Source organism: Triticum aestivum, chromosome 1B, assembly GCF_018294505.1.
Source record: "Triticum aestivum cultivar Chinese Spring chromosome 1B, IWGSC CS RefSeq v2.1, whole genome shotgun sequence".
Taxonomy (NCBI): Eukaryota; Viridiplantae; Streptophyta; class Magnoliopsida; order Poales; family Poaceae; genus Triticum; species Triticum aestivum.
Window position 1 is genome coordinate 386,194,030 of NC_057795.1, and position 17,160 is coordinate 386,211,189.

Sequence of the window (17,160 nt, forward strand, 5' to 3'; positions counted from 1 at the left end):
ACCTCAAAAGAGTTACTTGCAGTCGTAGTTCAGGATAGCCACCGAGTCAAAGCTGGCTTGCTGCAGTTAAACCCCACCATCCCCTTTGTTGATAATGATGCATATGTAGTTAGTTCTGATGTAAGTCTTGCTGGGTACATTTGTACTCATGTTTGCCTATTTTATGTTTTTGCAGAGAGACTTCAGTCTCGCTAATAGTTCCACGTGGACTTCGATGTTTAGCTTGTTACCTCAGCTACGATCTTGTGCCCTCGGCAGGATCTGGTAGATAGTCAGGCTTCTCAGCCTTTTCCATTTGTAGATGTCTGTACTCAGACATGTTAAGCTTCTGCATGTGCTTTGACTTGTATGCTCTGATTGTTGGGTCATGAGACCCATGTTTGTAATATCTCGCTCCTCGGAGCCTATTGAATATAATACTTGAGTTGTAGAGTCATGTTGTGATGCCATGTTGTATTTGCACATATCGAGCATATTGTGTGTATGTTATTGAAATGCTTGGTATGTGTGGGATCTGACTATCTAGTTGTTTATCCTTAGTAGCCTCTCTTACCGGGAAATGTCTCCTAGTGTTTCCACTGAGCCATGGTAGCTTGCTACTGCTCCGGAACACTTAGGCTGGCCGGCATGTGTCCTTCTTCGTTCCTGTGTCTGTCCCTTCGGGGAAATGTCACGCGATGAATACCGGAGTCCTGTTAGCCCGCTACAGCCCGGTTCACCGGAGTCCTGCTAGCCCAGTGCTACAGCCTGGATTCACTCGCTGATGACCGACACGTTCGATGCTGGGTCATGGATGCCTGTTCCTGTAAGTTTGTGCCACATTGGGTTTACGACTAGCCATGTCAGCCCGGGCTCCTTATCACATGGATGCTAGCGACACTATCATATACGTGTGCCAAAAGACGCAAACGGTCCCGGGAAAGGTAAGGCGACACCCGTGGGGATACCGTGCGTGAGGCTACAAAGTGATATGAGGTGTTACATGCTAGATCGATGTGGCATTGAGTCAGGGTCCTGACATGCTTGCCTGGCACTTTTGAAGATAGTATATTTCTTCATCGGTGTCATTGATCACATCGTCGGTATCACGTCTATGGAGAGGGGACAAATACCAGCAACACAAAAGGAAACACAATCAATGCAATGCACAATATGATGCATGATCATGACATGGCAAAATGAGGGTGTTGGGCTAATGCAACTATAATCAGATGGGTTTGAGTTAGTTTGAACCCAAGGTTCAAGTTCAAATTGAAACTATGACTAAAAAAGTGCATTATCATGTTTTGATATAAACAGCGGGTTTAAGTTGCTTAAACATGCATGAAACAAGTGCAGATGGATTGATTGGATTTTTCTGATCATTTTTCATATATAACTTATTTCATTTGGAGTTACGGTTGAATTTATATGATTTTTAGAAGTTTAAGCCTTTCTCTGGATTTTCGAATTAAATAGAATTAACTAATTCCAGAAAAGGATTTACTACGTCAGCATGACGTCACCCTGACGTCAGCAAGTCAACAGGGCGCGTTCAGGTCAAACCTAACCAGTGGGGTCCACTGGTCAGTGACTGGGGCTGATTAGTGTCGCTGACATATGGGCCCAGTCAACAGCCACGTCAGCTTGGTCAAAGCTGACGCATGGGCCCATTGAGATTAATGAAAACTAAACAGAAACTAATCTACGTTTAATTAGACAGCGGGGCCCAGCTGTCAGTGTCACTAAGCTTGATTAATGGATTGTTAGTGGCTAATGAAGTCGCCATGTCAGCACGCCAGAGTTGCGCCGGCGACGACCACATCCGATGGCGGGGGTGCATCATGCACTCGCTACGAAGCACCATTCGATGCATGGTTTGCTCCTATGGGTTCCTAGGAGTGAGGCGCATCCAAAGCAACAAGCGACAACAGCTGGGGTGGCTGGAGCTGACGCTGGCGAGCTCTTTTGCGGCCGCCGGAGTTCAGCCATCGAAGGTTTAGGCGCTATGGTGCATGGGAGGTGGAGCTGGTGGCCGCTACGGGCTCCTGGAGCTGCGCTGAGCACAACGGTGTGCTCGGATTCGAGCTGTGGTGGCTCTAGCCACGCCGGCAACGAGGCACGGCGGCGGCGAGCTTCAGCCGCGGTGGTCAGCAGAGCTAGAGAAGGGGATCGACGGCGGGGAGAGAGGGGTTCAGTAGAGGAGCTCACGGTGGGGGCGTTGGTGATCTCAGCATGATCGGGGACGGCCTGGTGATGACGAATCGGTAGACGGCGGCCGTCGGAGCAGGGGACGAAGATGGCATCGACAACGGTGCTCCAGGGCATCCGGCGTCATGTGGCTCAGCGGAGAGGACGGGGGCGTCACGACGGAGGCCATGGACACGTCGGCGAGGCGAGGGAGGGCATGTGGCCGTGGCTACAGTGAGCGGTGGCGACGGTGGCACTCGAGTGTGTTCGGGAGAGAGCCATGGAAGGGGAGAGGGTGCAGCGAGTGAGGGAGAGGAGCGAGGGGACACATGGTGTCTCCGTGGAATCGCTAGAAGTCCCGGGGAGGAAGCAGGAGGTGGCCAGAGCAGCGTCGGCGCTCGCCACGCACCTGGTTGTCCTCCTAGCAGAGGAGGAAGATGACAAGGGGGCGCTGGTGGGCTGGGCCGGCCACTTGGGCTGCCAGGTGGGCTACAGAGGTAAATTAGGTAGGTTTCCTTTCTGTCTAATTTTCTTCTGTTTTCTATTCTGCTATTTTGTTTCTGGATTTAGTAAAATACTAAATCACGTCATAAAATCCTGAAATAAATTTATAGGCACTGTTGAATTATTTCCAACAGCCCCCAAGTACTTCCAGGATTATTTGGACATTTAGAAATATTTATAAGATTTAAATGTCCAAATGCAAATACTTATGAATTAACTCAAAAATCCAAAATTGACCTAAAAATATGTCCATCATTGTTGACAGAGGTTTTCACCTTTATTAGAAATCATGAACATTTTTAAAGCATTTTTGGTTCTTTGAAAATGATTTTATTTGAACCTAGTTGAATTCATTTGGTGCTAGGGTTTAGGCAATCCCCATTTCAAGTTTATTTCAAAGATTAAACATGATGCACACATGAAGCTAGCCTAGTGCATTGCCAGAAGCTAGGGATGTGACAACTCACCCCCACTAAACAAGAATCTCGTCCCGAGATTCAAAACGTAGGGTAAGATGGAGGGGGAACGCAACTAACGCATTCTTCGTGATCCAGGTTGCACTTCATAAGGGCGTTCATTCAATCACCATCTTTGTCTCGTCGTCTTGCTCTGGGAACTCCAGTCAACATGGTAGCGAGAGGAGGAGGGAAAACTCTAGAAGGATCGATCTTCTCGGAGACTGAACAAGTTAGGATCAATTCACGGAATGAGACATAGCAACATCTCTTGAGCTGAGACACGGGACATACATTCAAATGGGATGGAGTGGAACAGATGTCCAAGGTTCACTAGGTAGACAAAAATTCCACACTTGAGAAGGTGGTAATCGGTTGTCAACGTAGCTCTTATGAAGGAACTCCTTCTCCTTGAACAAATCAGTCAGTGGCTTGGTGTGCTAAGGATACATATGGAATAGAGGTTGCAAGTCTCCAAACCACAGAATGCTTTGCACGTATGCATGACCGATTTGGGATGATTCCAGAGGAAGCAACATTGACTTTCTCGAATTCACGACGGCAACTTCTCATCACATGCACATGAACTGGAGAAAGTCACTACTTACATCCGAACATATGCTTCATGAGCTAGCATGAACAAATGCTTTCAAAAGTTTCCAACACTAGCTTAAGGTTCACAAAATTATGAAGAAGACAAGGATGTTGTCGATGGGCTCAAAAACAGTTCATCCGGGTTTCCATGAAAATGGAATTCCATAATTATGAGAACAGGTGATAGTATTGGTCAGACCAAAGGATATAATGGTCTATGCTCGAGGGATCAACCACGAGTAAGACAAAATGAAGAACATCGTTTGTTCTGATTTGATTTGAAGATAGCCCACTCTCAAATCAAGGTTTGACATGACAATAAACACAACAACTGATAACGAGGATCAACCAATGAATATCATCTTTCTTCAACACACACACACACACACACACAAAGACATCCCTTTGGAATGAACTCAGTCGGACAAGCTTTCACCTTCCAACTCTCCAAGTTGTTGTTTAGCTTAACCAACTAGCTCAGGGTATCCGACACAGATTCTTGGAGAAAGGGTGGTTACAAGAAAACCAACTTGATCACGAACTCAACATAGCGGTCAGGTGACGACCTGGTGATACTTCCGAGAAGATATTCAGAAAATCACAAACCACCAGTATGTTACTAAGCTCGAGAACAATCTTGCTTCTAAGGGCAAGACGAAATGATCAAATATGTAAGGGATTGGCATAGCCCTAACTCATTGATCGAAGAGTGTACCGGAATTAAGGACTAGGGGGCACGATCAACCTTAGGGTGATGATTCAAGAACTAACATGCTAAGAATGATGTTATTGTCCATTTAACTACCAAGCAACAAAGTTGCTAGGAGTATAGATTTCACACATCACGATTCACTTGTCGTTGTTCTGGTTAGAATAACACGGAACCGAGGAATGAATAATGATGGCGAGAAGTATCACTGTATCAAGAGTTCAGAGGATGGTGTGCAATTCCCATGATATTCTTAATATAAAGATGGTAATACTCCAAGGTAGAACAGAGCAAAAACTGGATTAGCAATTTGATCTGTGGAGTACGACTGCTTTGACCCAATCCTGGAAATGGACAAGGTACTCGAGTTTTTTTTTCTCCTAATCATTCCGTGATAGAATGGCTGGATGGACCATAGGAGGAATAGGCATCGATGCACGAATGCACGCATACTCCTGACTATCAATTGATAGACGAGGGTCGGAATACAACTAAAGAGGGACAACTCAAAGGAGCATATAACTTTCTGAGTTGTGGATGCATAGATTAGCATGTTGAACCAAGTCCAACAGGTTTCTTCCAGAAAACCCATGCAGAAAGGTAGAACTGGCAGAGTCGCAATATAGAATGGAGAACCCATCGAGAGCACTCCTGTTGTGATCTTTTGATCCAACAAACGTCTGCCGTAAGTGGTTCATAGTATTTGGAAGATGGAAATACCACGGACCTCGAGGACTAATGCAAAGGTTACTAATATCCTAGAGGAACTAGCAACACTAACAACACGAGGTAAGTAGAGTGAATCTTGGGTCAAGAACCCAGGAATAGAATGCCTACTAACTAAGTGGCATCACGGGATGCTTTCGAGAATGATGACTAGATTAATCACGCTGGGAACACAGGCATGGCTAGGGTACTAGGTCATACTCTAGACACCTAGGGTCATAATAATATCTCCAACATAAATGTCAAGGCAACACAGTACCTCAACTCAATGGTTAGTGTGGTTAATCTGGCCCAAAGGAACATCAAAACGGGGGAAGGGATTTTGCAAATGCTTCAAACTATTTAGAAACCTGGGATGACTCGGACAGCATAACGGCTGTAAAAGCTCGAAAAGAATTTGAGACATGCTACAAATTGGTGGCGTAACCACTCAACATCATGATATCAAAGTTCTGAGATCAACTGTCAACACACAGAAGTAGTAGGAACTGAACCGAGGCTTAAGTCCAACAATTCCATAAATGTATGGATTAGTAACACGTGATCCTGATAGAAGAAGAGAAAGCCTAGTTTCTTAACCCTGCAGGAAAGATAAGATGACTCAGATCAGAAGGGCATGAGATATAAGGAGTAAAAAGAACCTTACGTTCCATCCCGCAATCAATTCCCTTATATAACTAAAGAATTTCTAGACTCAACTTCGACAAGTTTGGCTTGGTAATCCTACAGGCAGTCGGGCTCTGATACCAAAGCTGTCAGGACCCCGATCCTAAGTCACACCGATCTAGCATGTAACACATCATATCACTTTGCGGCCTCACGCACGGTATTCCCATGGTGCCACCTTACCTAGCCCGGGACCATTTGCGCCTTTTGGCTCACGTATATGATAGTGCCGCTAGCATCCATATGATAAAGAACCCAGGCTGACATGGCTAGTCGTGAACCCAAAGTGGCACTAACTTACAGGGACAGGCATACATGACCTAGCAACGAACGTGCCGGTCATCAGCGAGTGAATCCAGGCTGTAGCAACTGGGCTAGCAGGACTCCGGTAAACCGGGCTGTAGCAGGCTAACAGGACTCCGGTAGATACCGCGTGACATTTCCCCGAAGGGACACACACAGGAACAAAGAAGGACACATGCCGGCCAGCCTAAGTGTTTCGGAGCAGTAGCAAGCTACCAAGGCTCAGTGAAAGCACTAGGAGACATTTCCCGGTAAGAGAGGCTACCAAGGATAAACAACTAGTTAGTCAGATCCCACACATACCAAGCATTTCAATAACATACACACAATATGCTCGATATGTGCAAATACAACATGGCATCACAACATGACTCTACAACTCAAGTATTTATTCAATAGGCTCCGAGGAGCGAGATATTACAAACATGAGTCTCATGACCCAACATTTAGAGCATACAAGTCAAAGCACACGCGGAAGCTTTACATGTCTGAGTACAGACAACTACAAATGAAAAAGGCTGAGAAGCATGACTAACTACCAGATCATGCCGAGGGCACAAGATCGTAGCTGAGGTAACAAGCTAAAAGTTGAAGTTCACGCGGAACTACTATCGAGACTGAAGTCTCTCTGCAAAAACATAAAATAGGCAAACGTGAGTACAAATGTACCCAGCAAGACTTACATCAGAACTAACTACATATGCATCATTATCAACAAAGGGGGTGGTGGGGTTTAACTTCAACAAGCCAGCTTTGACTCGGTGGCTATCCTGAACTACGACTGCAAGCGACTCTTTGAGGTGGCACACACAAGTCCACATATTCACCAACCAATACACCACTATGGATCCGCTCCCGTCTCCCTACGAGGACGCCATCCATAGCACTCACGCTTTTCTTGCACATTTTAAAGTATCCACTTTCACTTGTCTATGAATTGTATAGGCAACCCAGAGGTCCTTTACCGCGGACACGGCTATTCGAATAGATGATGTTAACCCTGCAGGGGTGTACTTCTTCACACACGCTCTCACCACTTACCGCCGTTTACACGACATGTACTCGGCAACCTTCAAGCAGAAGACCAACGAGGGTGTCGACCACGACCTACCTAAACACTCAAGTCTCAAGTCCAGGTTTATCGCCTATTCAGGTTCCATCCGCTGGGAGTCCGGCCGAGGTTTCCACATGCGGCCTCGAACGATGTGTACAGGGTTCCGCGACACCAAACGGGCGCCCGGCATACCTGGCCATGTGCCTACCGCATCACAACCCACCCCTCGGGTCAGCGCTGCGCATGGCCTCCAGCATACTACAAACACCAGAAACTACTTGCAACTCCTGGACAGAGGACAAGGGTGATTAAGAAGCCAAGAGGGTCCATTGGTTTCGGGCCCAATGCATGGTAGTAACTGTTTCATGGATCACAAACACAGAACTCAGTTCCTGAGGATGGCTTCAATGAGACAACCCACCATGTACTCCTACATGGCCTCTCACCGCTACCTTTACCAAATCGTGTTCACACCCTTAGCTCACACATAGTAGGACATGTTCACACACCTCTGATTCATCCCCGATGAATCAGACCTGACTCAACTCTAAGCATAGCAGGCATGACAAACAAACATGAATGAGTAGGCACATCAGGGCTCAAACAACTCCTACTCATTCTAGTGGGTTTCATCTATTTACTGTGGCAATGACAGGTCATGCAGAGGATAAAGGGGTTCAACTACCGCAGCAAGTAACAGATGAATTGTTGTTATCCTAATGCAGTAAAAGAGAGCAGGAGCGAGACAGTAGGATTGTATCAGAATGAACAAGGGGGTTTTGCTTGCCTGGCACTTCTGAAGATAGTATATTTCTTCATCGGTGTCATTGATCACATCGTCAATATCACGTCTACCGAGAGGGGACAAATACCGGCAACACAGAAGGAAATACAATCAATGCAATGCACAATATGATGCATGATCATGACATGGCGAAATGAGTGTGTTGGGCTAATGCAACTATAATCAGATGGGTTTGAGTTAGTTTGAACCGAAGGTTCAAGTTCAAATTGAAACTATGACTTAAAAAAGTGCATTATCATGTTTTGATATAAACAGCAGGTTTAAGTTGCTTAAACATGCATGAAACAAGTGCAGATGGATAGATTGGATTTTTCTGATCATTTTTCATATATAACTTATTTCATTTGGAGTTACGGTTGAATTTATATGATTTTTAGAAGTTTAAGCCTTTTTCTGGATTTTCTGATTAAATAGATTTAACTTATTCCAGAAAAGGATTTACTGCGTCAGCATGACGTCACCCTAACGTCAGTAGGTCAACAGGGCGGGTTCAGGTCAAACCTGACCAGTGGGGTCCACTGGTCAGTGACTGGGGCTGATTAGTGTCGCTGACATGTGGGCCTAGTCAACAGCCATGTCAGCTTGGTCAAAGCTGACGCGTGGGCCCACTGAGATTAGTTAAAACTAAAAAGAAACTAAGCTACGTTTAATTAGACAGCGGGGCCCAGCTATTAGTGTTACTAAGCTTGATTAATGGGTTGTTAGTGGCTAATGAAGTCACCACGTCAGCACGCCGGAGTTGCGCCGGCGACGACCATAGCTGACGGCGGAGGTGCACCGTGCACTCGCTACGAAGCACCATCCGATGCACGATTTGCTCCTATGGGTTCCTGGGAGTGAGGCGCATCCAAATCAACAAGCGACAGCAGCTGGGGTGGCCGGAGCTGACGCCGCCGAGCTCTTTTGCGGCCGCCAGAGTTCGGCCATCGACGGTTTAGGTGCTACGGTGCATGGGAGGTGGAGCTTGTGGCCGCTACGAGCTCCTGGAGCTGCGCTGAGCACATTGGTGTGCTCGGCTTTGAGCTGTGGTGGCTCTAGCCACGCCGGCGACAAGGCACGGCGGAGGCAAGTTCGGCCGCGGTGGTCAGCAGAGCTAGAGAAGGGGATCGATGGTCGGGAGAGAGGGGTTCGGTAGAGGAGCTCACGGTGGGGGCGTCGGTGATCTCAGCGTGCTCGAGGACGGCCTGGTGACGACAAATCGGTCGACGGCGGCCGTTGGAGCAGAGGCCATAGATGGCGTCGACGACGGTGCTCCAGGGCGTCCGGCATCATATGGCTCGGCGGAGAGGACGGGGGCATCACAACGGAGGCCATGGACACGTCGGCAAAGCAAGGGAGGGCCTGTGGCCGTGGCTACAGCGAGCGATGGCGACGGCGGCACTCGGGTGTGTTCGGGAGAGAGCCAGGGAAGGGGAGAGGGTGCAGCGAGTGAGGGAGAGGAGCGAGGGGACACGGGGCGTCTCCGTGGAATTGGTAGAAGGTGTGGGGAAGAAGCAGGAGGTGGCCAGAGCAGCATCGGAGCTCGCCACGCACCTGGTTGTCCTCCTGGCAGAGGAGGAAGATGACAAGGGGGCGCTGGTGGGCTGGCCGGCCACTTGGGCCGCCAGGTGGGCTACACAGGTAAGTTAGGTAGGTTTCCTTTCTTCCTAATTTTCTTCTGTTTCCTATTCTGCTATTTTGTTTCTGGATTTCGTAAAATACTAAATCACTTCATAAAATCTTGAAATAAATATATAGGCACTGTTGAATTATTTCCAACAGCCCCCAAGTACTTCCAGGATTATTTGTACATTTAGAAATATTTATAAGATTTAAATGTCCAAATTCAAATACTTATGAATTAACTCAAAAATCCAAAAATGACCTAAAAATATGTCCATCATTGTTGACAGAGGTTTTCACCTTTATCAGAAATCATGTACATTTTAAAGCATTTTTGGTTTTTTGAAAATGATTTTATTTGAACCTAGTTGAATTCATTTGGTGCTAGGGTTTAGGCAATCCCCATTTCAAGTTTATTTCAAAGATTAAACATGATGCACACATGAAGCTAGCCTAGTGCATTGCCAGAAGCTAGGGATGTGACAAGTACGGGCCAAAACTTATAACATTGGCGAACTTGTTCTACGCCTCCCTGAGAAGAAGAAGGACAAGCTCAAACCCAAGTGGGAGGGTCCCTTCATCATTGATAAAGTTCTCACTGGAGGAGCATACCGTCTGCGCAGTGCATCTGATAACAGACTCGAGGCGAACCCATGGAACGCGGACAGACTCCGGAGATTCTACGCCTAAGCGCCGAACTCAGTGTTCGTCTCCTTAACTCCGCATCTTCAATTATGTTCTCTTTCTTCCTTTCTCGCCCCTTTTTTCCTTTTTTACAATACAGCCTTAAAACTGTACGGAGGCCTTAGCACTCCAGCCGCATTATGCGTGCACACTATACCTGCTGGCTTCCTATTCGGATGCTAAATACAACTTCTTTAATGGCTCCTTGCCAGCCACATATGATTTTTTCTTTCCATATGTGCCTTTTCTTCACCATTATATGCATCGGTATGACTTAAGTTTTGGCCATGTTGGGTTGCCTGGCTCTTGTATTTATGCCCTACATTCCCATTAATTCGGCTAGGGCATAAGGGGAGCACCTCTGCGATTGTTACTGCCGGTTGAGCCGGATGTGTACCTCAGACTGGGTGAAGCCGAAAGCTAGCGTTCTTAAGGGAATATTCGGTCGGTGAAAAAAATATGTCCTCGTTCATAGCAACGAAAATACCCAGATGTTTTGTTTCTTGCGCTTCTGTTCGCAGTTCGGACATGCACATCGATGCATGCGCACCCAGAGAAAGGAACCCCTAACAAAACTATTCTCTCTGGAAGATGTTTCTTACTATCCATGTAATATAACATAACTAGTTGGGTACTTGTCTGCTCAAGCACTTATGACCCCTACGCCTGGTTTCCACGCATACCCCGGTTTTTCATAACCGTGTGGGTATTCGGATACACCCCGGACTGTCGGATCCAGGGGCTGAAGCGAAAAGGTCCGCCATGACAAATGATTTTCAATCCGGCTAGGGAGTACATGAGCCCATTCAAATTACATGGTCATTTAGACTGGCTGTACTCTTCCTCTATACCATCCAACAGGCTATCTAGCTTACAATCCTGTTGGGAATACTTTGCAGCTAACGCTACTTGGTCATATACCAGACTAACGGGTATCTCTTGTCGATCTGACCCCACCGGTCCAATTTCGGCCATATGGTTCGGGTCAGCCTTGGCGTATCACGTCTTCACCATGGCCCAAGCTTCTCTCGCACCTTGCCGGCAAGCTGATATGTTCCATAATCAGAAGCGCCGCCGTGCTCCTTTGAGCATCTCTACAAGTTCGCTCATGCCTCCTGGCAGGGAAGCGGATGGCCACAAGGCTTGGGCAATACCCTGCATCACCTATCGAGCTCGATCATGCAGTTGTGAAAGCTCTTGCATCGCCTGCGGAACCGGGCATCTCATCTTCAGGACGGCCCATCAACATACCTGCAGACATAACTCTGTCAATACGCTTCCTCGCCGAACTATACTACAGTTTGTTTAAGCACTTACTATAAATGCCGCGTCGAAGCCTCCGGTTCTCCTTCACGGAGTCTGCAAGCTGAGCCCGAACATCTTTTAATTCGACGCTCAGTTGGATATTAGCATCTTGCAGCTTATTCTTCTCCTGAATAGACTGCGTCAGCATGGGCTCGCCCGCCTTCAGCTGACTTCGCAGATGCTGCTCATCATCTCCCATAGTCTTCGGATTTTCTCCGGGATTGTGTGCCGAATCTTTTGTCAGATTTATAAACCATGCCAAACAAACAAACTGGTAGCGCCTTTTTGGATTCCTCTTGTTCGGCTACATCGGCCTTCATTCGGGCCTTACATTCCTCCATCTCTTGAGACAACTGGGCATTCTTCTCTATAAGAACCTATGTCTTTAATGACCCTTAAATCAGTTGTGCCAACTGTTTTAAGTCTCAGGGGCTACCACTATACATACTTATTAAATTCTCTTACCCGTATATCCTTCACATACTGGTCCGTTGCTCTGGCAAGTCCATCTTGAGCAGCGCGGATATATGCATGTCCGGAATTGAAGGCATTAAACGCCTCTTCAAAAAAAATACCACCGCGGAGTACGGTCCATCGGCGCCAGTGATTCGTGGCGCTCTCCACTTCAGAATTTGTGGCGCAAAGCATATACGTATCTTTCGCAGGAGGACAGTTCGGCACTGTCCCCACATCAGCCTCTGCCCGTGAATTCGGTCCAGGAATTCGGCTGCTGGAGGCATGGCTGGTAGGGTCCCCGAACATAGTCCAGCGTTTCCTGTCAGGACATAATTAAAGCCGTCATGCCTCGACAAAAAGACCAGACAAACCACGGGGCAAGTTTAATGAATACCTCTGCGCCTGCGTCTCGGTCCTAACCGCCTTCCTTTTAAGCCTACCTTGCCTAGGCGCCTCTTGATGAGAGGCCCCCGCGGGTTTCCCGTGGCGTCCTGATGGCCGTTTCTATAAAAATACGGCGTGCGAGCATAAGGTACGGCATACCGAAGGAATCCTTTAGGGAAGTTGGGACCCCGACATTACTTACATGTGACACAGGAAGCAGTCCGGGATAATCCGCGATGATGGCCACTAAAGAGCAGCCACTGCTTGCCTGGTAGAAAGTCCTGTTGGCAAATTCCATGGATATGTTCGGATCTTCTTCAAGTCCGAGATCGAGAGCCTAGCCGGGATCCTCTGGCTGCGGAGAGGGGTTGTTGAACTCTTTCACGGCCTTCCTTAGTTCCTGTTTTGAAATGGTAAGGTAAATAATTGTAACAAGGAAGATAAGAATGGACAGAGTCGGGTAAAAATGGCAGCTTACCCAGCTTCGAAGGTTATACATGGAAAATCCATCCCATGGTTTAATGCAGAGGAACTCCTCTTCTTCTCCTTTGTACAAATCGGACAGTATCCTCGCCATAGATGTGGCGGAGTCCGGACCTTTGCGACCGCAGCGGGAGGCATCATCTTCTCCATTGAAGTGCCACATGGGTTTTCCCCTATATTGAAGTGGTTGAACTCCCCTTATTATGCATATTGACATAACTTCGATTATTGTCAATCCTGATTTGGCCAGGGTTTTAATCTGGCTCATCAGATAGAGGACTTCTCTATTATCTTCCTCCTGGGGGCTCCGAGGGCGCCAGCTTTTGCATTTCTTCAGTGGAGTGTTGGTAAACTTAGGAAGGCCTATCCGGACTGGGTCCGAAAGGGGAACGACATCGACATAAAACCACTTTGAGGGCCAGTCTTCGGACGCCTTCTTTGGAGTACCGGGCAGGTATCCGGTCTGGGCGATGCACCATATTTCGGCTCCACCCATTTGATATATAGATCCCTCCTGTTTCGGGGGACGAGGCAAAATAGCCTCTTCCATAACTCGAAATGAGCTTTGTAGCCCAGGAACAGCTCGCAGAGGGCAACATAACCCACGATGTGCAGTATGGATGCGGGGGTAAGATTATGCAGCTGGAGACCATAGAACTCCAGGAGCCCGCGGAGGAATGGGTGGATTGGAAACCCAACGCCTCTTAGCAGATATGGGACAAAGCATACCCTCTCCCCCCAAGAGCGGTTGGAGAATCTCTCCGTTTGCTCCCCGCCATTATAGGTGGCTAGTCTGGATCGGACGGGGACCATGTATGCGGGCGGGAGGAACCCTTTGGTCTGCAGCTCTATTAGGCGGCTGTGAGTGATGGAACACTTTTCCCAATCCCCTGGTTTTGAGCTAGGGGAGCGACGAGCAGGGATGCGGCGACCGGTCATGATGGGATGGCCTCTTTTGGACGCGCTCTATGGAATGCTTGCTGGGGACAGGATGGCATGATTTGGATCTGAGGATCCCCGTCTCTTCAAATAGACGGCTTGCCTACGGGATTAGGGTGGCGAATGTAAAAATGCCCCGACCTCTCGTCTTCGCTCGACACGTGGAGATGGCCATTATTGAAGCACAGAAGCCGAGGAGTACGACCTTACTGGGAGGCCGGACACTGTTCGCTACGACGAGTGTGCCGGATATGGAGAAGAACCCGCCTTGCAATGCCGAAGACAATCTGCGCGCCGGACTCATTGTCACTGAAGCCTGGTTCGGGGGCTACTGAGGGAGTCCTGGATAAGGGGTTATCCAGACAGCCGGACTATATACTTTGGCCGGACTATTGGACTATGAAGATACAAGATTGAAGACTTCGTCCCGTGTCCGGATGGGACTCTCCTTGGTGTGGAAGGCAAGCTTGGCGATTCAGATGTAGATATCCTTCTCTGTAAACTGACTCTGTGTAACCCTAGCCCCCTCCGGTGTCTATATAAACCGGAGGGTTTAGTCCGTAGGACTCGACAACAACATCAACAACAATCATACCATAGGCTAGCTTCTAGGGTTTAGACTCTCTAATCTCGTGGTAGATCAACTCTTGTAATACTCATATCATCATGATCAATCAAGCAGGAAGTAGGGTATTTCCTCCATCGAGAGGGCCCAAACATGGGTAAACATCTTGTCCCCAGCCTCCTGTTGGGGGTTGGGTGCGACATATGCCAAGGGATGGCTTATCATGGTGGGAGCGAGTAGAACGTCGCCGGTGCCTGGAAACGGGATGAGGCGAAGACATGCATGCCGCCGGATCTTACCCAGCTTCAGGGCTCTCCGAGGAGATAACACCCCTACTGCTGCTCTACGGGGTCTCCGCATGATCACTATGACAAAGTGAATACAAGGTTGCTCCTAGAGCTGTTTCCTGGAGGTAGGAGAAGGCAAGGCTAGCTCCCTCCTTCCTATATGATCTGGTCTAGTGCTCAAGAAGCTATCCCCCTTGCATGGGTGCCCCGGGGGGCTTATATAGGCCCGCCCCCATGGATACAATGGTAATCCGGCTGGGCGCGGGTCCCGGCCATCTGTCTCTCTGGCCGCCGTCTTCTCCGCCGACTGCTGGGTCCCGCCGACTGGTGGGCCCCGCCGACAGGCCTGGTACTGTAGTCGTGCCTCTAATGACACTGGCTTGGTCATGGGGTCATGGCAATAGTGCCGCCGCCTGGCGGACAATCACTGTCGCCATTCCCCGTCTTGTTTAGTTAATGGCGTGCGGGGCCCGCGGGAGGGGCCAGCCGACTCCAGGGGGCGACTCCCAATGGGTCCGTCTTGGGGTGCTCTCGCCGTCTTCTGTACACCCGCCGCCGTCTCTGGGCCGTACAGGCAAGCTGTCGTGGGCACAGTGCGCCGCCCATGGGGGCTGAGGTCAGGGCGGGCATGGCAACAGTGGTGCGCCACGATGGAGATCTCCAGCGATACGGCGCATTGTAGCCATGCCAGCCCTTCGTAAGCGGGGCAGGGACGGCCACGCAGTGACCGTACCCCGCCCCGTCCATCGTGGCGAAGGCAGGAGGGGGTTGGAGTCGCGGGCCGACTCCCCATAGCCGGCTTCTCTGGAAGCCGTCAGTTGAGAGTCAACTTATCTCGCTGTCGTCCCTGGGATTCGGCCGCGAGAGGCAGTCGATGGCCTTGCCGCCGACTTCCCGACGGCAGCTCCTTATCGTGGGATCTTGAGGGGCGCAGTCCACCCTGATGTCTTGAAAGGTTCAGGGGCTCGGGTTAGCCTACCCGTGGCCCATTACTCCGATAGTAGTCCCCGAAGCTGGTGAGGCGCCGAGGGAGACATGTCGACGAGCCTCAACAGTTTCATATTTCTGGGGGTGGAATCTCGACCTCACCCACTGTCTTCCTCTAGGCCGACTAGCGGGAGTCGGACTTGCAGAAGGTCGTCTTGCCCCCTTAAAGAGTTTGGAGGTCGCAGCGGAATCCAGGCAGCGTGCCTGATAAGCTTCCGGGCAGCCGCCCGTTGCGAATCCGTCATGTGGCGCCACGTGGCAGGGTCAGCCTGCCCACCCACGCGCACGACGGGATAGGACCTCAGGCGGGGCCCGCCACTACTGCGCCTCGGCATGCGAACGGATCCGTTGCGGCCGTGCGGACGGTTGGAATTCCCACTTCGTAACTGCGCGCAGTTACTTCGTGTGGTAAATCGTGGGGGGCGTGGGGTGCTGGGCACAGTTAATCCCACGCCCTCCCCATCGGCTTCTCAGCCCACGAGCCTATAAGTAGGCGGGAGGAAGGGGGCGGCGAAGCACGCGCGCCCATCTCCCCTACCTCCCTCGTTTCCTCTTGCTTCTCCTTGCTTCTCCTTCTTACTCTCACCGCCGCCGCGCCGGCCTATGCCACGCCCGCAGCGATGAGCTCTTCCTCCGCCACCACGCCCCTCGTCGTGCGCTCCACCGTGTGGGACGGCTCCGAGGTGGACGACGACCACATCGAGTTTCTTCGCAAGACGCGTCGCCTCCCCGGCGAGGACCTAGTGCGGGCCCGTGCCGCGCCGGAGAGGGAAATATCACCGGCGCTGGAGGAGGGCAAGCGGGTCGTATTCCGCTCGCACCTCATGCGCGGCCTGGGGCTGCCGGCGAGCGGCTTCTTCCGCTCCTTGGAGTTTCACGGGCTCCAGCCGCACCACCTTACCCCGAACACGGTGGTGCTGCTGGCTGCCTTCGCCACCTTGTGCGAAGGCTTCCTCGGCGTTCTCCCCACCATCGAGTTGTGGGGCGAATTCTTCCAGTCCAAGCTCGGCACGCACGTCGCCGCCATGCCGGCCCAATGTGGTGCCTTCATCGCGATGCGGAGATCGGTGGCCGACAACCCATTTCCCACCATTCCGCTGATCAAGTCGGTGAAGATGTGGCAGCGGTCATATTTTTACGTGAAGAACGTCGCCCTAGATGGCGACTGGGTCAATCTACCGCATTACGAAGCCGGCGCTCTGGCTAGGAGGCTCCCCAGCTGGTCCCATCGAGTCAAGACGCTGACTCCCGCTGGAGCCGCCGCCGTTGCGCGACTCCGAGTGCTGACGCAGTCGAAGGGTCTGACCGTGGCCGACCTGCTGGCCGCCTTCGTGGCGCGCCGAGTCCTCCCGCTCCAAGGCCGACCTCATCTGATCTGTCAGATGAGCATCCACCGAGACCCCAGTCGGATGTGCTCCAAGGACATGCCCCACGCGGAGGTGGCGGACACGGTGAATTACATCGCGAACTGTAGTCTTACAAT